The sequence below is a fragment of the Marmota flaviventris genome, chromosome 2, assembly GCF_047511675.1.
Source record: "Marmota flaviventris isolate mMarFla1 chromosome 2, mMarFla1.hap1, whole genome shotgun sequence".
NCBI lineage: Eukaryota > Metazoa > Chordata > Mammalia > Rodentia > Sciuridae > Marmota > Marmota flaviventris.
Window position 1 is genome coordinate 87146876 of NC_092499.1, and position 23394 is coordinate 87170269.

Genomic DNA, 23394 nt, shown 5'->3' on the forward strand with positions numbered 1-23394 from the left:
TCTGAAGGATACATTACCTGAAAATATGATCCCATATAAGCTAGGTAATTTTTTACTGGCAACTGTGTAGTATAAGAGACAGCTAGGAGTGTTTCACCAAAGCCTTCTCAGGTCTAATACTCCTTATAATTGGCCCAATTGACATGCTTGTCAGAATATTAAGACAAGGGATAATTGAGTGGCCAGCACCATAGAAAACCATTCGCTATGTTCAGCACATACGTAAGGAAATGTGCAGTAAAAATCGAGTGATTTTTCTTTTTTCAGACAAGTGAAGATAAATTTGAGAAGGAAAAATAAAAAGTGCAAACTTTCCCCAGTTGCCTTGTTTATTTTTTTAATAACATTGAATCATACTTGTATATTTATACATATGGATATATTTGCAAACCACCTCAAATTCTTTTTGGAATGCAAAAAGAAATGGAGAGTACAGAAGGTGGGACGAAAAGACATTGTAATGGCAAGATGAAAAAAGAAGAGCTGTGTGATCAATTAAGATCTAGGGGTCAAAACAGGTAAAGCCAGGGAGGATTCATCCACTCAGTCATTAATTACTTTTTAAACACTAGCTGTGCTAAGGATCTTGTGCCAAGTGCAGGGGATACAGAGATGAAGTGTTGTGTAGTAGAGCCCACAAGCTGATTGTCTTCTCATCTGCAAAATGAGGCCAATAACAGTACCCACCTCACTGGGTTCTGGGAGGGTTAAATGATACCATCTATATAAACCACCTGCCCTATCTTAACTACCATAACAAATCTACTATTTGAGGGCTCATTTCATTCCTGATATTTCAATCTAAATTATAAATGGAAGAAGATTCATGAGAGTGTTTGTGTTTTAATACACTCACACTGTAAAATTTTGAGTTGCTCATGTTAATAGCAATGCAACATTTCTTTCTTCTTTTATTCCTAGTGTTAAAAAGCCTGAAACAACAAAATGCAGTAGAGGTAATAGGACAAAGAGTGAATGTGTGCAAGGATAAAATAATGATCATAGAGATTTACCAAATAACTGAAAGGCAGTCATTGGATTTAGGATAATATGTCAATTATCCATAAAGATCATTAAGTAAGGGAAAGAGAATCGGCTATCTAGAGGAATAGGCTGGTGAAATTGTCACAGTCTCTGGGCCTCTGCATGAATTTGGAATACATTAGAATCTAATTCATGTTATATGAAAGTCACCAGACCTGATCAGCATCAGGTACTGAGCCTCAGCATCAATGAGATCCAAGGCCACATAGATCTCCATAAGGCCTGCTGCATGTGGACAGTCTATATGAAAAATAATAGGTATGTAGATGCATTAAGATTTGAAGGGATGGGGGGAAGGAAAAGAGGCAGTCATTCTGAAGCAGAGGAGTCCATAAAAATTTAAATGCCTGGGCCTGGGGGTTGTGGCTCAGAGACAGAGCGCTCGCCTACCGCATGGAAGAAGATTCATGAGATGAGTGAGGCATCAGGTTTGATCCTCAGCACCACATAAAAATAAAATAAGATATTCTGTCCACCTACAACTAAAAAATAAATATTAAAAAGAAATTTAAACGCCTGTCTTCATGCCTCAAGTTATAGATGATCTGTTGGATGCTACTTGCTGTCTTTAATTTTAACTTTTTTTTTCTTTTCCGGTAAGAAGAATGTTCCCTGATGGACGAAATTACTTACAACATAAGGGAAGGGCTTGGTTAATAACCAGTCTTTCCTCCTCAGCTGTGTAGCAGACTCATCTTTAAAAACCTGTGGGAAGTTCTACTTGAAGCTGTGGTTTCATTTCAAAGGAAACCAACCAAGTGGGGCAGGGGTGGGGGGGCGGGGGAGTATGGGAAAAATCTCTTCCCTCTGTCTTTAGACTCTTCAAAAGGGAGAGGGATCACAAAAAAGAAAATAAATGAATAAAACAGGTTCAAGGAAAGCAAAAACTCACAGTTTCTGAAAGGCGAATGATTTGAGAGAGAAGAAACCCATTTCTAATGTTTACTTTAGCCATGACTCATCTCAACTTATTAGGAAATGCTGAAGAGGGTCAGAGAAACTGCTAGTCCTCAGTTTCCCCAGCTGTAAAATGAAGATTTGAATCCATGGCCAATGCACATCACATCTGATGTGCTTTCAAGGACCCAGAATGAAATCCATGAACATGAATTAGTAAAAAAATGAGGGATTCCCCACTGAGAAACCAGCAGAAAAACAAACATTCACATCTGTATGCAAATTGTGTGTTCCAGATTAAAGTAATTTGTTAAAATTATTGGGAAGGAAAATCTGATGTGGCGATAAAACAGAGAGGATTTCTACAAGAGACAGACAAGATCATAGAGATTCTGCGATTCTCAGTCACTTGGCCAAATTTAAATGTTCCCCCCTTATCCTTTAAGGAAAAATCCTTGAGAAGTTTGTGGATTGTCACCATCTGTTCAGCAAAACATGCATCAATATAATATTTTCCACATGCTACACTTTTTGTTTTTCTTTCTTAATTTTGCAAACAGAAATTAATCTTTTCCTAGTCAAAATGTTTTACTATAACCATTGTGAAAGGAAGTCAGTAGAAACACTTTTTTTGACCCCACCCCCTACCTACCCTCTCCCCAGCATTAAATCATTTGCATTTTCTATGATGCAGTCTAGATTAAAGCTGAGAAGAAACTAATAATTCAGCACTTTTGCAAATCATCACAAGACTACATTTCATAATCCTGTGTGACTTCTGCACTGAAGTCCATCTTTCACACAGTTATAAAGTCACCTCTCTTCAATCCCTCAACACAACCACAGCCAATTCTATCATCTACCAAGGTTAGGCGTGCCACCCCTGCCTGGGTACCCACTTTTGGTTGTGCCATGCCAGCCCATCACCCCTTTCCCTACTCTCCATCTCTCACCTTCTTCTCTGAAGGACAAACTCATCAACGAGCCTGAGCCTGCAGTTGGCTTACCAAGCCGCAGCTCAGTGCCTTGCACCATGCAAAACACAAAAGGACACAGACAATTGCTGCAGTCCGGCTGCAGCAAAATAGCCGGGGGGTGACGAATAACTTGTGTACGTTGATACAGCAGGAGTAGGAGCCGTTTATTGCAGGACAGGAGCAGTATTTATACATTCCACACAGCTTATCTAATTAGCATAAACTAGATACATCAGTCAACCAATAAGGAATCTCCACAGTTAATGGCTTGTTTTTGTTACTTCTCAAACCACTCCCTCTGACATTTTGCCAGGTACCATCCAGACTTGTTTATGAATGCTAACATTCCCCTGGCAAAATGCCAGGTGTTATTTTGACTTGTTTACAGACTCCAACATTTCCCCCTTTTGTTTAATTTAAATAACAACCATAGAGGTTTTTACAGAAACACCATAAATAACCTGCTACAAACAGAAAGGGAGGATACAAAATGCCACAATACCAAGCCAATTGATGGCTCCATGCAAGAAGCCCTTGGAAAAAATTATACCAGCAATGACACTGTTAGCAAAGATACAATTTGTTGTAGATTACAGTTTGTTGTCTCAGTCCAGGTAAAGCAGTGTCTCAATAGATTAACTCACAGTCCAGGTAAGTTCTGCAGGCAGCTAGCTTAAATCACAGTCCAGGTAAGTTCTGCAGGCAGCTAGCTTGATCCGAAGTCTCCTCCGGTTTTCAGCAACACTGGAAATTCTTCCACCCTCATCCTCATCGGCACTGGGACGAAGGCAGGAATTCCGACAATGCTGGCTAAAGAAAATCTTGTAGCATTCCACTAAGAAAACAACCTTCTGAACAATTTAGTACATTATCTCAAGGTTTTTTTACATTTGAAATAAGCCTTAATAGTGTTCATTACTCATTAGCTTCCAGGTGTGGGAGAACCACTGTAGTTTAGTTATTGGCATTGAAAATGACCAAACATCAGGGACACCAGTAGCGTCTTCTGCTGGCTGTAGCGCCTGGGCAGCCCCAGATGGCCCTGGGGAGTGTCCTGGACTCAAACTGCTACTGGGCACAGGGAGCAAGAGCCTGCTAGACTGTGCCTCCAGGTCAGGTCTAGATTTGGGCTCGCAGCAGTGGAAGAGCCAGCTCCCCGGTCAGGAGGCGGGGAAGGGCCAGTCGCCGCAGCCTCTTGGAAAATCCTTGCTGCGCTGTGACCGGCTTGCACACTCGGCAGCCGCCTCTCCGCTTCACGCACCCTCCGGTAACGAAAAGTATTTAGTAATAGCCTTTTGCTGCAACTTTTTTCCTGATAATCCTTCTTCTTCTGAATTTTCTTTTTCTTTCTGACTAGAGTTCCTGGGCTCTTATCAACACATGCCCTAACTATTCTTGGTTCCACTGGGGTGCCTTCTTCCCTTAGTAATTTACTTCTCACCCCTTCCATATTTTCATCATAAAGACAATACAACATTTCAAGACAAAACAAGACACAAACATACTGTATCAATCTTCTCCATTTTCTCAAAATGGTCATTTTTCCTCTCGCCCTATCTGCCTAGGGACGAGCAGATTTGCTCCCGTCCTATCTATGGACGGGTAGCTTTTTTTCGTCACTTACCCCCAAGTGTCCCGGGGCTCCCCGTAACGGGCCACCATCTGCTGCAGTCCGGCTGCAGCAGAATAATCGGGGGGTGACGAATAACTTGTGTACTTTGATACAGCAGGAGTAGGAGCCGTTTATTGCAGGACAGGAGCAGTATTTATACATTCCACACAGCTTATCTAATTAGCATAAACTAGATACATCAGTCAACCAATAAGGAATCTCCACAGTTAATGGCTTGTTTTTGTTACTTCTCAAACCACTCCCTCTGACATTTTGCCAGGTACCATCCAGACTTGTTTATGAATGCTAACATTCCCCTGGCAAAATGCCAGGTGTTATTTTGACTTGTTTACAGACTCCAACAGACAATAGTCTGTCCACCATGACATTGTAAAATCATGACAACAATGTTTTGATAAAACAGAGATGGGGATTGACTCTATATTCATCTGTGTCTTCTCATCCAAGTTTCTTAGACATGGGTGGGTCAGAAGAAAATTAACTTTTAATTCTGTCCAGTTTTAGTTTAGTCTGATCTAATGATTTTAGCTCCTTTAGGTAATGCTCAGCTGTGTGATACTTGTTTTCCAAAATCTTAAATCTTCAGAAACAAGTCTCTTGGTTCACTCAGCTATTTTTGTGGCGCTCTAGGCAAAGCTTGGTTTATCTACAACCTTTGATGAAATTATTTTCATTATAAAACTAGACCTATTCCTACCTAGCTACTGTATCTAAAAAGAAAGAAACAGACAAGTAATGTGTTTATAACAGGTGTGCTAAGCGGCATTCTGATTATGTTTAAGCAAACTGATACCCAAACAGCTCAGCAATACTTTAGAATAAGTGGTACTGTGGCTGAATTACGTCCCTACAGAAGTTCACTTGTTGAAAACCTGAACCTCGGTACTTCAGAATGTGACTGTGTTTGGAAAGAGGGTCTGTAGAAAGGTGTTGAAGTTAAAATGAGATCATTGGAGTGGGTCCTAATCCCTTATGAATGGCGTCCTTATAAAAAGGAGAAATTTGGACACAGACAAGAGGGAAGACCAAAAAAGGACAATCATCTCCCAGCCTAGGAAAGAAGCCTCCGAAGAGGGCATCCCCCAAGACATTCAGAATTGTGAAAAAAAAGAAGTCCCTATTGTCAAAGCCACCAATCTGTGGGATTTCATATGGCAGCCCTACAAAACTAATATCATAAGTCATCTCTAAAAACATCTCTCAGTGGATGATATAAGGAGAACACAGTGTTTTGTCTATTTTTTTCACTAACATTTGCTATTTTATCTACTTCAATGAAGTATTTGGGGTAATAGATATTTGATAAATATTTCCTGAATTAATAAATGAACATTATCTCTGGTTAATTCAAGACACAGCTTGAATACATCTTATCAACCCAAATAGAAAGTCAAACTGAAAAACTACCTTCCTCATTTAAAACAGAAACTCTACATTTACATACCAGGTAATTTCTAACAGCAGTTTAAATTTTTTTAAGGTCAAAATAGCAATAAGTCCCAGAAGTCATCATTTCTCCAAATGTTAATGAATTACTTCAGTGAGGTAAAAGTCTCAACTTACAGAGAAGTAAAATTACAGTCTGATAAAAAAAATTTTCCCCTGATTTTTGTGTGAATTGCTAAGATTCTAAGATGAAGTCTAAGATTCAGTGTATCAGGTTTTTTCTATCATCTCATTGATCTCTTCTAAAATCCTGCTGAAGTCCTTGGAAGTACAATATTGCAATTTTATAAATGGAAAAATTGTACTGAGAAGTCAAAGAATATTCTTTAAGATTGGAGAGTAGATTCCTAACAAAGGCAGTTAAACCAGGATGGAGACAGGTAATCACATGCCCCTGGGAGAGGCAGAGGCAAGAAGGGGAAGGCAGGGACCTGAATGTGAGCCTAATGTTTGAGGGTCCCCTGGCATAAGTTTGAGACAAATAACGCCAGGCAAATAATGCCAAAAAAATGCACTGGATTGTTGCAGGAATCAGATGAGACAAAACTCTTGGAGCCTGGATCAAATAAGCACTAATGTGTGCTTCTTCCTCTTGCTATCATTGTTACCAGGTAACATTTTAATTTTCTTAGCAACTGCAACAGCGTTCTGCTTGCAAAAATAGCCATTGGGAAGAGAAGGTAAGATTTGGGGGGTATGGAGTGTGCCTACAATAATCTTAGCATAAAAGAAAGGAGGAATAGTTACTGTTCTCTGCACTTGCCAACAAGAGCATAGGGTTTGAGAAAGAAAGGAGCAGAAGAGAAAACATAGAAAGAGAGAGGGGTCAAGAGGGTGCTATAAAGCTGGGGATTTTACAGACAGGCAACTGTGGATATTCTCTAATGAGAATGGTGGAAAAATATTTTACAAATAGTGTGAAATTAAACTTGAAATTATTTGTTTTGTTGCAACATGACCCCTCTTCTGTCTGTCATGTCATCAAAATCTTTAGTAAAGACAATTTTACAAAGCAATTAAGACTTTTTATATAAGTCTTTTGTGAGAATTGAAAAGTATTCAATGAGACAGAAGTGACCATGAAAATATAAATTCAGCAGAAATTTGGAGAAATCTTAGGGAGGACTTTGGACTTCTCCAGGGTTAGAGTTCGAGGTAGCCTTACCTACTGTTTTAACTTCATCAGTCAAAGTTTAATCAGAGAACCAGAAAAATTATGTTTGAAGGTGTGGTGTGTGTGTGTGTGTGTGTGTGTGTGTGTGTGTGTACGCACGTGTGCATGTACATGTAGGGAGGGCTCATGGTTCGGCAGTCTCTATAGACTGCTGTCTTTGTGTCTTCAATGCTGAAGCTTCAGTCCACAGCACAGGTCACCAGGAAGAGAAGAGAAGATACAAAGCAGGGGTGAGCAAGTACAATCTAGAACTCACAAGGACAGGAACAACCCATATCACTTGTAACTGCCTCTAACCTTGATGACGTGAACATCCTGCCTGAGGAAAACAAAAGACTCTTTATCACAGAACCAAGTGCATATGTGGCCCAAGAGCCAAAAAATGTAAAAGAGGATCCCAAGGAAAGTGGAGCAGTTTCAGGCCAGGTGGCTGGGAAGACAGATATTGACAATATCTGTCAGAATGAGCTATATGAACACCTGTCCCTTGTGAGACACATTCTTGCTAGGTTGCTGAGGCTTGCCTTGAATTTGTGATCCTCCTGCCTCAGAGTCCCAAGTGGTTTGGATTACAGGTGTGTGCCATTGTGCCCAGCTATAAGTTTCTTATACTAACCAGTAAGTGATTTTTGAAGATAGACAGTGCTACATTAAAAATGATACTACAGGGGCTGGGTTTATGGCTCAGTGGCAGAGCGCTTGCCTCGCATGTGTGAGGCACTGGGTTCGATCCTCAGCACCACATAAAAATAAATAAACAAAATAAAGAGACTGCATCCATCTATAACTAAAAAAATATTTAGAAAAAAAAATGATACTACAGGGCTGGGGTTGTGGCTCAGCAGTAGAGCGCTTGCCTAGCATATGCGAGGCCCTGGGTTTGATCCTCAGCACCACATAAAAATAAGCAAATAAGATAAAGGTATTGTGCCCAACTAAAACTAAAAAATAAACATTAAAAAAATGATACTACACATTCTAAGACAAACACACACAAAAATGAAGAAAAATAAAAAGAAAATAAAAAACTAAAACTAAATTTTTTCAACTAAAAAATTGAAGTGTGGCTAAAAAGTTAACAGAGATAAATGGAATACTAATAAAACAAAGATAATCATGAAAAGTGGTAAAGAACAAAGAACATATGGAACACAGAAAAAAAATGGCATAGTGGCATATTTAAATTCAATCTTACCAATAATCACATTTAAATAATCTAAATACCTTAAAAACCAGAGAATTCCAATTGGATTAAAAAAGCAAAAGTTATCTGTACTGCTGCCTATAATAAACTCATTTTTAATGTAAAAGAATTAACACATACACACACACACACACACACACACACACACACAAATACAAAAATCATCTGCCTTGACTTCCCAAGTGCAAAATATAAAAGACTGTTGCTTTGCTTTCAACTTTCAAATATACTGCAAACCTGTCTTTCGTGCCTCACCCAACTAGATATATCCAGTGAAGGGATGTCTGGAATATAGTTCAAACTCTCCAGGTTGACATATTATAAGGCCACCATGTCAGTAATCCTCAGAACCATCTAAGTGAAATATTTCATCCCCATATGCAACTGAAAAACTGAGGTTTGGAAAAGGGTAGTTTACTTACTGGAATCACAGAGTTAATAAATGGTAGAACCAAGATCTAAATGTCTCTATTTTTCCTGATTAAACATATTCAACAACAGTCCAAATAGGATATAATAAAGAAATGTGGAAATTGTCAGAATTAAAATGGAATCTTTTGTGTCAACCCTGCCAAAAAAAGTAAACAAAACTGGGAAGTTATGAGAAAAGGGTTCTTCCACTTGACTGATGATAACTATCATGAAAGACTATTAGAACCACATTGCCTTGACCTTATACAATGACATTTCCCATGATCCTTTGGAGAATCAATCTCTCTCTCTCTCTCTCTCTCTCTCTCTCTCTCTCTCTCTTTCTCTCTCTCTCTCTCTCTCTCTCTCTCTCTCTCTCTCTCTCTCTCTCATCATTATTTTCTTTTTACACTGACATCCAGAAGGAAGCCTCTAGTAGTGTTAAATTTTATGACAATAACCCCTCAAATATAAAACACTTTTTCAATATTGTCTCTTGTAAACTTTTATCCTGGATCCTCAGAACAATATTTTGAAAAAAAGCAGGTAAAGGAATTTACTGTTTAAGTTTAATTTAATGTTTAATAAGGAGATTATTATTTATACTGTCCTAATATCACACACAGCCACTGGTAGAGCCTACACTGGACTCCATGCCTCCTGACTTAGCCCATTATTTCAGAGCCATTCAAATCAAAGTAGCTGATCAGAGTGGACAAATCAGTCAGAAAGGAGAGGAGAGATGACAGAGACCACAGACAACATACAGATCTAGCAGCAATTCTGTTAAAAATTTTATGAACACACTACCACAAACCCCACCCAGCCTAGCAAATGGATTTATCCAACCTGTCTTTACCATTATCCCTATCCCAGTAATAGTGAGAACAGAAGCAACTCCTTATTCTTTGACATGCTGGCCTCATGCCAGCATCAGGTTCTGAGTCTTTCTGGGTTCTGGGAATGGGAAGTGAGCTATGGGTTGACCCATGTTAGGGAGAAACAACAGTGTTATCAAGTAAAGGAGTCAGGATCCCATTTTGACTTTACCAAAAATAAAAAATTCTGAAGTTCTCTCTTTTTCTCCATTTCAAAAGAAATTTAATTATTTTGAATACTGTGGCTTTCATTCCTTCCACAAACTTTTGTGAAATTTCTATCATGGGCAAGCAGAGTTCTAGACACTCTGTAGATACTACTCAGAATCACAGATTGTGTTCTCAAGGAACTTACAGGAAACAAATGAATGAGGCATGAACAGAAATCTATGTACTAGAGATAGAGTGTTAAATGTCCTGGAGAAATCATAGGTAGAGTGCCATGGGATTTCAGTTAGAGGTCATTTCTTCTGGGTAGAGGCAAAAATGAAAGGCTTTGTGGAGCCAGAACTTGAAGACAGTGCCTAAAGAAAAAAACTCTGAAAATATGGAGCCATTTAAATTGACTATAGCATAGGACATGTAATGCAGAGAAGGTGGAAATAGAGTTAGAAGAGTATATGGGGAGTAAAAGGAAATAAAGTTAGTTAATTTGGAACCAGATTATTGTGGGCCTTGAAAGGAACTTGAAATTATGTATAGGAAACTGAGGAGTTCAAAGAGTTTGGGTGGCAACTTGGAACATTTAGATTGATTATAGTTTAGAGAAAAGCAAATCTCAGCTAAATTTCCAATCTTAGTTGGGTATCATGGAATAAAGATTTATTATTTATATTGTTAAATCAAAAGTAATTTATTAGCTCCAGTAAGTCTCTCTTCTGGCTAATTCCTCTTTCTCAATGATGAAAACTTGGGTTTGGATACTAAAGTAAGAATGGTGACAAAAGGAAATGTCCTATTGGTAAACAGACCTCATTCTCAGCTTAATTTCTTCAAGCCCCCAGGATAGTATGTTTTGTTGTCTCAATTATTCTTTTCTATAAGTTGATGGCCCTTGATCAGAAGAAGACTCTTTAGTCCATCTGTAAGTTCTAGTGCAAGGAAAATAAAAACAGGCAAAACTGTATCTAGTTTTCTGACAGAGAAAATCGATTACAAGGATGGTTGCCTGGGGAAGTTATATCAACAGGAGTCATATCAAGTCTTTTCATTTCAATGACTAGGAAAATGAGTAAACTCAGCCTACAAAGCTCATGAAATTATCCATCCCTGCATCATCCATCAGTCATATGATAACATCCCAAGCTATAGTGACTTATACTACTCATATAAAACTTCAGCCTCATGGGAGAAGAAATTGAGCTGTCATACTGGTGCTGTTTCCTACTAAAGATGTCTCAGCCTCAGATTGCAAAAGAATGAGAAATTTTTAATAGTTTCTTGAAATACATATTTCTACAGGTACACATACACAAGTATCATATTATTTTTATTAAACTATTGTCTCTGCTCAGTTGGATACTTGGATCTGGGTAACCAAAGCTGAAAGGTAAAGGTGGTCCACCACACAAGACAACCCATCCCTTTTACAGGATAACCTTAAGCAAAATTTTCCCAAGGTTGGTAGGATGAGCAAGTGCTGATCTTTCCATCTTGCCAAGTGAATGCTAACCACTCCAAAAACACCATGTTCCAAAGTCAATGGGGAAATACTCAATCATCCTAACTATTCACTTTTATAGAGAAATAGAAATTATAAGAGACAACTCAACCCAATATATTACAATATAGATGATTATGGTGTCAGACAATGTTGATAGTCACCATTTTAATTACATATTTTCTTTCACATGTCATTTATTATTTTTGACTAAAAATTTATATCATTGGCTTCTTTGGTGGGCCTAAAAAGGCAGAAACAGGACCCAAATTTACTGGTGGATTGGGGAGGGAGAAAAGGTGTAAAAACAGAGATTAGAACTCTGAGCCAGCCAAACTAGCAATCAGCAGATGTCAGAGGCTTTCAGATCTCTTTACTCTCCAACAACAAATAATCCCACCCTATTTACCTTTTAAAATTCAGTTACATCTTTACTATTATTCTTCTTACATGAATACTATTCTACTCTTTCTCAATGAATACTTCTGATCAGGTAGGTAAAACTTCCAATACTTGGTATAGAGAACAATCAAATCAAAACACAAGTCTCCTCCAGCAAAACTTCTGGAAGCACATTCCTTTAAGGTCAAAATTAAACAGCTTCATTTGACTCTTTTTTTTTTTTTTTTTTTTTGGTGGCAGCAAAATGCTGGGTTTGTCTCAATTTACACCCATCCACAGAGGCCCCAAAACCTCTGAGAGGCAAGAAGCTAGAGGAATGAAAATGGAACAAATAAGCCCCAGCCCCAGTGCTTTGTTTCCAGAAGCTGTTGGCTACTTCCAGAATTTCTGATGGTGGAAATAATGGGAAATAATAAAGAGAATTATGTAGCACAGAAAAAAAAAAAAAAGTTGTGGACCTGAACGTCTTGCCATTATTAAATTGCTCTACTATGCCAGCATACTGCTCTTCTCAGTTTGCCAGATTTTGCCTAACCTCATCCGCATTTAAAAGCCTATGGAAAAACAGGAGGCCCTTTCAGGGGGAAATTCATTCAGGTTTGGATTCCGGCAGACTTAGGAACCTTTAATAGCACTGTCATTACCCTGCGGGGCATACCACAGAGCAACCAGCAAGCTCTCCCTCAATGGGCACAAAATTTCCTCTGGAATTTATGGAGCAGAAACCTTAAACACATATCGCCATAAGAACCAGATTACATAATGTCTCCATCACCCTCCTGACAGCTACAATTATGAGTCAATCCCTGGTTTAAATATGAAACCGGAAGCTCCGTGTTTCCCCTCTGACTATGTGGCAGGCTAAGTCAAGCTCTCCAGGCCTGTCAGTTTGGAGATCTGAGCTGCTCCCACAGTCACTAATTTAGCCTGAGACCAAATGACGGGGTAATTAAAAGCAGGGCTGCAGAGACCCGCTCCAGGACCAGATGTTCTCCTTGTTTAACCATTACCCACAGAAGGAACAGAAATAGTCCACCCAACCCCCCCCCCCTTTAATTTTTCCTTTTCTTTATCCTCTCCAGCTAATTTCCGGCTTCTGATCTTTCGATCCCACAAAATAAAATAAAAATAAAAGCCCCATTACAGAAAGATGACATGTTATTGAACACATGACTGTAAGTTGTAATGTGTTCTTGTAGTCCCCTCTTTGTACTTCTTGAAGCATTCCAGCTCATAAGACATTAAGTTGCCCTGGCAACCTCACATGACTAACAGCTCCATTGAGCCCCACCTAGCTGCAAGGATTCATTTAAGTCAACCCGGGCCTCGGCACTTAGTAGCCCAGAGACTATGTAAATAGAGTTGCTTTTTTGGTTTTTAGGAGCCAAAGACTATTTGAGGCAACCCCTCCCCTTTTATTACCCAAAACACAGGAGAAATAAAAGTCTCCACCCTAACTTCCAGAGAACCCTGACTAAGAAGGCCATAGGTCATCCAGTCAGTAAAGGAAAAGACTTCTTGGCATTTTTCTGGCTGATGAACAAATTGCAAGGCAGAATAAAAGGGGAAGTCAAGCCAATAATTTATATCTTCTAAAAACAGCAAAGCAGTATGTGATGTGGTTATTCCAATCTTACCAAATCAGAAGAAGCAGCTTTCCTAAATCTCTTGGGATCCACAGTTTAGTTGTTACACTGCAGACTCTCCTGGCATTAGAACACTAGAGGTCTCAAGGGCAATCTTGGGAATCAAAAGAACAGAGATCCAATTCTAACTCCACAATTTGTGACTATGGACAAGTCATTGTGCCTTTCTAAAGTAATTTCTCATCTGCAGAATAACAGTCCTTTTTTCTTCTCTTCAGATACCTGTCTCCACAAACTTCATCATTACCAACAATTCCTAGGCATGTGGAATTCCAGGTTTTTAAGATAAAAGGTGATGCAAGATATTCACGATTTACCTTAGAATCCTTTTAAAAAAAAAGTAAATCAAAACTTATAAAACATGATTGTTCACTTGGGATTTTTTACTTTATAAGCATAATTAGTCAAGAACTTTCCATTCTTGCCTGTATTGACCCTTTTTGAATCATTTATTATTTGCTAGAGTCAGATAAATTGACCCAAGCCACTGCCTATTAATGACAGATCCAAAATGAGGACAGAGCTACTCTGTAAAAACACAAATCAGAAGGAAACAGAAATACCTGAACGTTTTATAGAATGATTTATAGAAAACCCACTTGCTCTGTAAAGTGAGGGGCTCTGCTCTGTGATCTTGTATTACCTTTGTTCTGTCCCAGAATCACCTCACCTGTGGGATTTTATGCTAATTGTGTTCAACTGATTAAACTGACAGGAATGGAATAGACTGAAAAAGAGTCTCAACTCTCAGGGATGATGTCCATGTCAAGTTAAAATGGTAAGGAGAATTACAGCCAAATGGAACCATGTAATAAAAAACAAAGCCGTGGGCCATAGGTGCTTGGCACAAACAAGGAATCACTGGTGTGCCAACTTTAAACTGGCTTTTGTATTACTCGCTGTCTGATCTGTGTGTGTCTGAGTAAGAGAGAAGGGAAAGGAGTGGAAAATACATTTGCTTACCCTCAGTGAGCAGAGTGCTTTTCCTGAAGATATCTGGCGGTAGATATCATCCTCTATCTCTTATTTATGAGCTTCCTGGTTTAGGAAGTGAACTGGGGGTTTTGTTTGTTTGTTTGTTTGTGGTTTTGAATAGGAAAATATTCATATATTCCAAGCCTCAGAGAAAAACAACCAAATACAAGACTAAAGCAGGCCAAAATAACAAGCACCATGGAGACATACTTAGAGTAACATAAGAAACAACGATGCCCATATGCACAGCTTTTGCTCTGTTTTGTTTTCTTGGAATGTTTAAAAAATGAATGATGGACTAGATGTACTCTCTACTAAGGTAAGACATGAATCACGTTTGCCAGTACTATCCACTTTGCTTGGAAAAAAATGACTCTTCCATCTGAGAGCTCCACTCTTTTTCGGATCATTTCAGGAAATTTGCAGCATGTTTGTGCTCTCAAAAATGTTTTCCTACCCTTTCCTTCAAACTTCTGAACTTTTGCCCAGTCAAGAATCCCCAGTGCCTGCCTCATATCCCCTACTTCTTGTTTAGATTTATAAGGGACAGAAAACAGACATTTTTGAACGTATTCACTCATTCATTGAACATATTTCTTGAGCACTTAATGACCATCAGGGATTGCTCTAACCACAGGGGATACAGGAATGAAAAAGACAGGATCAAGTTCTCAAGAAGGCACCTGCTGGTGGAGAGAGAAAGACATTAGACAATCAGCCGTGGTAATAAATGGTTCAAAGTCAACAAACGGAGGACCAATGGGATCTTTACTGGGATTCCAGTCCAACATCTTCTACATATGCACATAAAGAAAGTGCCCACCTCCGATTTAAAAAGAAGTTCACAAATGTTGATGAAAACAACTGAACCCACAAAGGCTGTGTGTGTTCTCTAGGATTACACAGTTAGAGTGGAGGAAGAAAGGAAATCTTAAGAGAATTTTTCAAATCTCAAAATAGATGTCCCGTCTTAGTCCTTCATCATTTGAGGTGACATCACTTTGCAGATCTGCCTGATTTTCACTTCGGAAGCTGCAACATGGCCCACCCCCCCTCTGAGAAAATGGAAAATGCTAGGCAGTAGCCTCAGAAACAACGTTCTCCACGAAACGCAATTTCTTGTCCGCCTAAACCTTTGCGGCAGGACAGGTGGGTGTAAGACGCACCAAAGAGCCTTTGAGCGGCCTGCAGGTCAGCCTGGATGGTGTCCAAAGTGGGTTCCACCCACCGTGAAAACCAATCTGTTTATGGGGGCGCTTTTCTGATGTTACAGAACGTCTGCGAGAGAGGGAGCTCAAGTTCCCCGCCTGGTCTCTAAGTAATCCGCCCTACAAAGGTGCACAAACACTCTCCGAGACGGAAAAAATGCTGGCCGGGCCTTCGCTCCTCCCAGGCCTGCAATGAAACGCGCTTTAATTGCTTCAAAGGGCTCTTCTCAATGGGGTTTCAGAGGCGCGAGCGCGGCGTTCCCGGCGAGGGCTCCTTTCCGGCTTGCCAGCATTCCTCAGCGCTGCGCAGGGAAGGGATGGGGCTCCTCAGGGAGAGCCGGAGGCTCATTTCCATTCCTCTCGCATACTGCCTCTGTTGTGCGGGCCGGGCCTGCCGAGGGGAGCCGCGGCTGGCGGCGAACAAAGCCCCATTCATCCCCAGGGACGGCTTCCTTCCCGGCCGCCCGCGGCCGCAGATGGGCTGGCCTCGGCACGCCATCCTGCAGCCCCGGGCGCGCGGCCCGGCCCGGCGCGCACAGGGCTCCGATTCAGGACGCCGGGTCTGGCCCGGGCGACCCGGGCCGCTTTCTCAGCGAGCTCCACAATGAGGAACGGCTGAAACCCGCTTTCATTTCTGGGCTGGGGACACACAGACACTGAGTCTTTTCAGCGGGGAAATCCTCAGTTTACTCACGGCTCGTTAAGAGCGAGGATGTCGATTTCCACTGCCCTCTCCCCGGCCCCTGCCCCCGCGGATGGTACGGTCCGAAGTTTCCCGAGTTGTGAGAGGACTTTGTTTCTCCTCTGCGGTCCCTCAAAGCCCCACGAAAGGGTCACTTCCTGACTTTTGTGTCTCTTCAGTCCAGTGCCTGCAAAGTTCGTACCCTCTTCTTGTGACTAAGTACATAATTGCCAGGCTTATCCATAACGTTTTCCAGAATTTAAACATTCCTCTAGCTTAACGTTTGAGACTGTGGCTTCACAAAAAAGACCGGGTTTTTCCTCCCCCCCCCCCCCCCACTTCACTCCTGGGGAAAATGGAGGAAAAAGCACACTTTCGGCCACCGTCTTGGCCGACTTCAATTCAAGCACAGTCTCTGGCCCCACAAGTTAGATCCACAACAGGTTAATGCCACAGGGAGCACTAATGTCAAGCAGAAGCATTGCAATGTCACTTTTCCAAGAACCCCCTCCCCGGGGTCGGGGGAATTGACTCCACAATCTAAAACATGAACAGGCTCCAGCTCCACATTCCTCCGGTGTGGATTAAACAGGGAATGGCAGAATCAAAGAGTCCAGACCCAGGGAGATTTAGCCCTAATCTATCCGTTTTATAGATAAGAAGCAGATAAGATCTAAGAGGGGAAATGAGTAGTCTACCCTCAGAGGGAAGTTGGTTCGTCTTGGCAAAAATTTCCTTCAAACAAAAAACATAGTTTTCAGAAAGAAAAATCACCAAGAAAAAAATTACTGTTCAGAAAGTGTGTTTCCTATTACCTCTGTGTGTCAAAAGAGGCCTCCCTTTGAGTGGGTGGAAAAGGGGCTGGGAACCAGGTTTGACATGAGGATTAGAAGAGAATCTTCACGTGTCTTTCCAAAGAATGCTCCCTGTGTTTCCTGAATTCACTTCCTGCGTTTTGAACATTGCTGACCTCTTTCCTCAAAATAAAGAATTGCATCCTTGATGTGGTTAAAAACACAACAAAATAAAAGCTGGTTAGTCTCCACTTGAAGACTCCTTTCCTCCTGCAGGAAAAAAAACTCAGGATCTTTAAATGCAGATAGGGTTCCTTTGCACTGGTTATTTCTGAGGGCACAAACTGAAATTAATCTGGAGAGAAAGTGAGTAAGAATGCTTGCCATATACAGGTAATGTTCTGAACACTTTACTCATTCAATCATCACAATAGTCTCTGAGGTGGATACCATTATTATTCCTATTTTACAGAAAAAGAAGTCAAAGCTGACAAGTTGACATTAACTTTATCAAGATTACACAGATATTAAGTGGCCAAAGCAGGCAGTCTGAGCCTGATCTCTCAACACACTTTACTGAAACTTCATACACAAACACAAGGAAGCATACTCTGGCACAGGAAGCCAGGGAGGCTCCATCCAGACACAGGTCTTTGTGCTTTAGAAAGAGGTCCAGTTGGCATGTCTGAAGGCTACCAAGAGGGAGAAGTTGCCTCCTCCTACGCCATCTGGAGAGATGAGGATAGTCTGAGGACTTACGAACTTCACGCTGAAAATCTCCTTTCAGAATGTAAAGAAGTGGAAGTTAATAGTCACTATCCATTCTGAGCTGCCTTTTGATTTTATCTTTTAAGCAATGCTCTGTAAACCATAACAATGTTTTGGTTTTCTGTGTCTAGCAAAACTCAGGTTCAAGTTCAGATCTGCCATTTCCAAGATATGAGACTTTGGAAAATTTATTTAAACACTATAAATCTCAGTTTCCTCATCTATTAACATGAGAAAATAAGAGCACATCTAACTCATTGGGCTCTTGTGAAAATGAATGAGATGTTCTATGTTAATGTTCAATATAGTATTTACTTACTAATCACTCATATTGAACCATATAGACTAGGTTATGCTGTTGATTAAAAACAAAATCTTCATTATAACAACAAAGATTTATTGCTTACTCATCATATATATCCATCCCAAGGTAACTCGATGTTCTGTTCCTCGTCTTTTCATGGAGGGAGTGGTTGTCAGTCTCGAACCTTGCATTTATCATGGCCAAAAGGACAGGAGAGCATTGGAGAGTAATTATACAGGTAATGGAATGTTTAGCCTGGAAACGACCCGCAATCCTTTTCCTTGTAGCTCATTAGCCAGAATGAATTCACCACCCCCATCCAGTATTCCAGCTACAATAAGGCCAGGAAATGCAATCATGCTTCACGCCCAGGATGGAGGACATCAGAAGGACTGAAAATGCAGGTAATCAGCACTGATGATGACTACTGCACTCAGTAAACACTGTTATTCTGCTATCCCTTTTTTGTGACTTCCAAATTTACAGCTAGTCCATGAGATTTCATAGGGGCTTTAATGCAGAAGGCTCTGTAATCTCAGGAGTCCTGTTGTGATAAAATTCAACAATAGCTTCTGGCTGCACCAGGATTATTCTCCTGCTTCTCGGGAGAATTATATACATGTATAAGAGATAGAAACCAAAAATAAGCACTTATTTGCTTATTTATATAAGCAAAATGTTCCCCTTTGGTATACTCAAGTTGAAGGTCATTGTGGGAGGGAGCATAAAATATGTAAATAAGAACCAAAGCAAGTTTTTGCCATGGAACTAAGAAAGTATCTAGGCAAGATGTAATGACAAGGAACATACTGGCATTCCCATTCTCTCCCATATCAGATCTGCAGAACTGGGTATTAGAGAAGAGATTCTTAACCTCTCAGTGTTTCCCAAGTCATTTCAAGTGAACATGCCTTTGTTTGGGTGCTTTCTGAAAAATTCAAAGCTCATCTGTAGTTAATTTGACACATACTTTCCTCATTGATTGACCTATATGGAAATGTTGATCTACTTCTCTGTCTTGATTTCTGCTTATCTTAATCGCAAATTATCCTATCCTATTATTTGGCTATTCCCCCATTATTGGTGCTATGGTTGGATGTGTTTTGCCTCCCAAACACAACATGTGCTAGAAACTGGGTCCACAGGGTGGCAATGTTCAGGTGGTAGAACCTTTAAAAAGTGGGGCCTAGTGAGAGATAATTAGGTCACAGGGCCTCCACCCTAATGAATGGATTAATGCTGGTCAAAGAAGTAATTAATTCTCAGGAGAGCAAGTTGTTACAAAGCAAGGCCACCCCTGTGCTTTGTCTCTCTCACACATGGCCATTTCTCTTCTTCCCTCTTCTCTGACATGTTCTGACCACAGCCAAGGGAACCCTCCACAGGAAGCTGGTGCCATGATGTTTGCACCTTCCAGCTACCAGATTCATGAGCCAACTAAACCTCTTTACTTATAAGGTTACTAACCTCAGGTGTTTGTTTTTGTTTTTCTTAATTTTTTGTAGATGGACAGCATGCCTTTATTTTGTTTATTTTTACGTGGTGCTATAGATCGAACCCACTGCCTCACACATGCTAGGCCAGTGCTCTGCCACTGAGCTACAGCCCCAGCCCTAGCCTCAGGTATTTTGTTATAGCAATACAAACAGACTAAGACAGCTGGGACATATTAGATATTAATATCTTAGTATCATAAATATTTTTAAAAAATACTAAAGTCAATATTCTGATTTAAAGTGATAATTCAAGGACTATGTAGCAAAAGGGAGCCTATGAACTAGTAAATGTGTAAAACAAAAACAAAAACAAAAAAACAGGTACTACAATGACAACAATCAAAAATGTCTTTAAATTCTTACAAAAAGGACTTAAAAGTATAAATGTGTAGAGATGATAGGAGTGATTTTTTTTTTCATTTTAATCTTGCAAAATTTAAAATTGTGCTTATATTGGATCATAATATATAAACAATTATTAAGTAGCAGAAGGACACATCTGAGGAGGATGCTGGCTGGGAAGCTGTAGAGTAGCAGCCTGGGCCAGCACAGCACGTAAGCCAGCTCCAGCTGCCTGGATGTGGAGGCCACATTTGGGTTCCCTAGGGTTTTCCTGTAGATGCTTCCTCTGCCACAAACAGGGAACCACCCAGGCTGCTAAGCAAACAATGCGAGGCAGCCATCACCACCAACCTGACTGGGAGGCCCCCTGAAGGCTGAGACCTCCTCAGAGAGAGAGGCGGAACTTGCAGGGGGGCTACAGAGCAAAATGATTTTAGAGCAAGAAACCATTCAAGAGAAACAGGAAATGAGTCCCTTGAAGCCAAACCATGTGGAAAGACAGGCCACATCATTCAAACAAACCAACATAATACAAGTCTATATAAATGCCCTTTACTCCCACATTCCTGAAAATCATTACAGTCCAATGGGGAGTAATCTATTTATTTAACAAACATTTCTTGAGAACCCACATAAGACAGGCACTGTGGTCATCTTCAGGTTTTAAATTAAATATCATCTCAGCCTTCCTGGGATGCCCATCCTACCGAAAGAGATAGACAGGCAAATAACAAACTGTGACAACATGATAAATTTAATAGAAAAGGCAACATTTGTCTCTATGTGAACAGAAGAGGGAACTCAAAGGACCCATTCGATTTGGCAATAGCAGGAAAAACCTCTGGTCTAGGCATGAAAGACAAATGCAATGCTTTGAGATAAGGTGGTAGATACTAAATAAAGACTATTCTCTCAAGAAACTCAGCTGAGAGGAGAAAGAAGGGTAGTAGATTAGGCTACTTTGGAATTCAGGATTAAGGGAGGGTATTTTGCCAGGAGGGAGAGGCCTGCTTATGTTTTGAAGGTTGAGAGGAGGAATTCAGCACAGAAGTTGAAGAAGGGGGGCAGGGAACAGCATTAGCTCACGTTTGACTCTAGTCTCTTACTCTTGGAATTTAAAGAGCTATTCCAGCTTTTCTCCCTGTGCGGTTTTTAACAGAATGTAATATCTAAGAAGAAGATGCCCTGCAGATCACCACATTCAGAGAAGCCTGGTTGTCTATGAGTAAGAAGAAAAAGGAAGCGTTACCTGCAGAGACATTATATTTTTCTTTTCTTTTTAAAGTGTTTTAGTTATATTTCCTTTTACCTCGTTTAGAATTTTTTTTTTTTTTTTTTTTTTTTTTTTTTTTTTTTTTAGTTTTCAAAGTGGGTTTATCCCTGATATACATCAGGTCACAAAATACATTAAAATTAAAAGGAAAAAAAATATTTCTTACTGGAAAAATACTTTTTCCATTAATTAGTTACTTGCTTTATTTATTTATTTTCTGAAGTTGATCAAAACTAAGTCTGATTTCCACCAGCTGGGCACCTATCATCCCAGCTACTCAGGAAACTGAGGCAAGAGGATGGCAAGTTCAAAGCCAGCCAGGGCAACTTAGCGAGACCCTGCCTCAAAATAAAATAAAATTTTAAAAAAGGACTGGGGATGTAGATCAATGGTAGGGTGTTCCTGGGTTCAATCCCCATTACTATAAAAACAAAAACTAATGTCAATTTCAAAAATTAAATAAATATTATATATAAATATAATGTATATGATTTAGTGAAAAAGAAAAGTGAAATTAAATAATCCTTTTCAATCAATTTTTCAGTCTTTTCAATATGAAACTTTCTACAAAATTTCAAAGGAAATTATAGGATACAGCATCTTGTCAATTTGAATAGCAAGTCTTATTTTGTCCACTTTTCATCTTTTTCAGTCTAAAAATGAACACTTCTGGTTGCTGAGCAGTAGACTGCCCGGTTGAGTTAACACATGAGATATTTATTATTTTCATTTTCATACAGGATCAACATCCAAACAAGCACAGATAAACTAAGGGGCCCTAGAAACTGGAGTGGAGGCAGAGAGCTGAAAATTTCAATGTGTCTCTATTTATACTGTAATTGTGATAAATATTGTGTTTGTGAAAGGTATGAGGAGAAATATTTATTTTTCCTATAATTGCATTATTGCTTTAAAGACATCTTATTAAGCTGATCTTCAATTAACAAGCTTTTAAAGTAATTTAGCCAAATTTTCTCTTCTAGCTTCCTCCTCTATCATTTAGTAAGAAATTGAAAACAAATGTGTGGTGCTAGGGAAGGACAAGGGAAGGATGGGAGTTGACAGATATCCTTCAGGCAATTTTTTTTTGCAAAGCAAGAATGCTCATGTTAACTGAATAACCATCCCCTTTGTTCACTATGTTGTAAGTTTGAGTTTTCTAGAACATTCCTGAATAGAAGCTTACCAGTGAAACCTTCAATGTTGCCACTTCCAAAAACACAAACATCAAAATGCAGCTTATATTTCTATAGGGTAGGGGATCTGGTCAAATTGAATCAAAATAGTCAATATAAGAAAGAAAGTGGAGATATTTCTCGACATATCTCCATTCACCAGATTTCAGGTGTTCATTTCTTGACCTTTTCCTCATTTGATATTCACTTGATACTTAAATTTTTTTTTCCTCATTTGATACTCAAATTTGACAATAGTTTATCTATTCTTTTGATTGTTAAGAAATAGCATTCAGGCTTGTAAGTATTTTCATAACAAACACACTATATTATTGCTTAAGGATTGCAAGAAGAGGTTTAGGAAAGGAATATTTAAAATAAACTTAAGAAAAAGACAAGAGGTCCTCTCCTACCAGTTCTTGTCAGTGTGCATCAAATGCAGTGAGAAGTACCTAGACAGGTGGTGACAAGAATTCCACTGGGAGAGAACTACAAAACTATGAGTGTGCTTCTCAATGCTAGGTGATTGCTTGCTCCCAAATGGCTGGTGCATGGAGTGGAAGACATAAGGCTCCTAGCAGGCTCTACTCTCCATGCAAGGCATCATTCTAGATGCCTTACAGGATTCAAAGACAAAACACCACTCTTGCCACCAACAGCCTAGATTTAATTTAAAAAAAAAAAAAAGGTGCGGAGGGTGGGGGGGGGGGGCGGGGATAGGCCAAAAGCAAAAACAGGAAAAAAGCTTTTTTTCTTTTTTTTTTTTTTAAATAAATAAATAAATCTAATTTGCCAATGTAAATGAAAATCAAATGTAGCCATGTAAACAGAAAAAAGACATCACCACAGAATAACTTGATGAACAAGGATGTTCTCAAGAGATAAACATTAAAATTTGACAGGACTGAATAAATGGCTCTACTGATGAAATCCAAAGGAAGGGATGCAGTTTAGCTGCCAAGATTAAGTGACATTTTTAGCCCCTGACATTTCATAAAAGTAGCA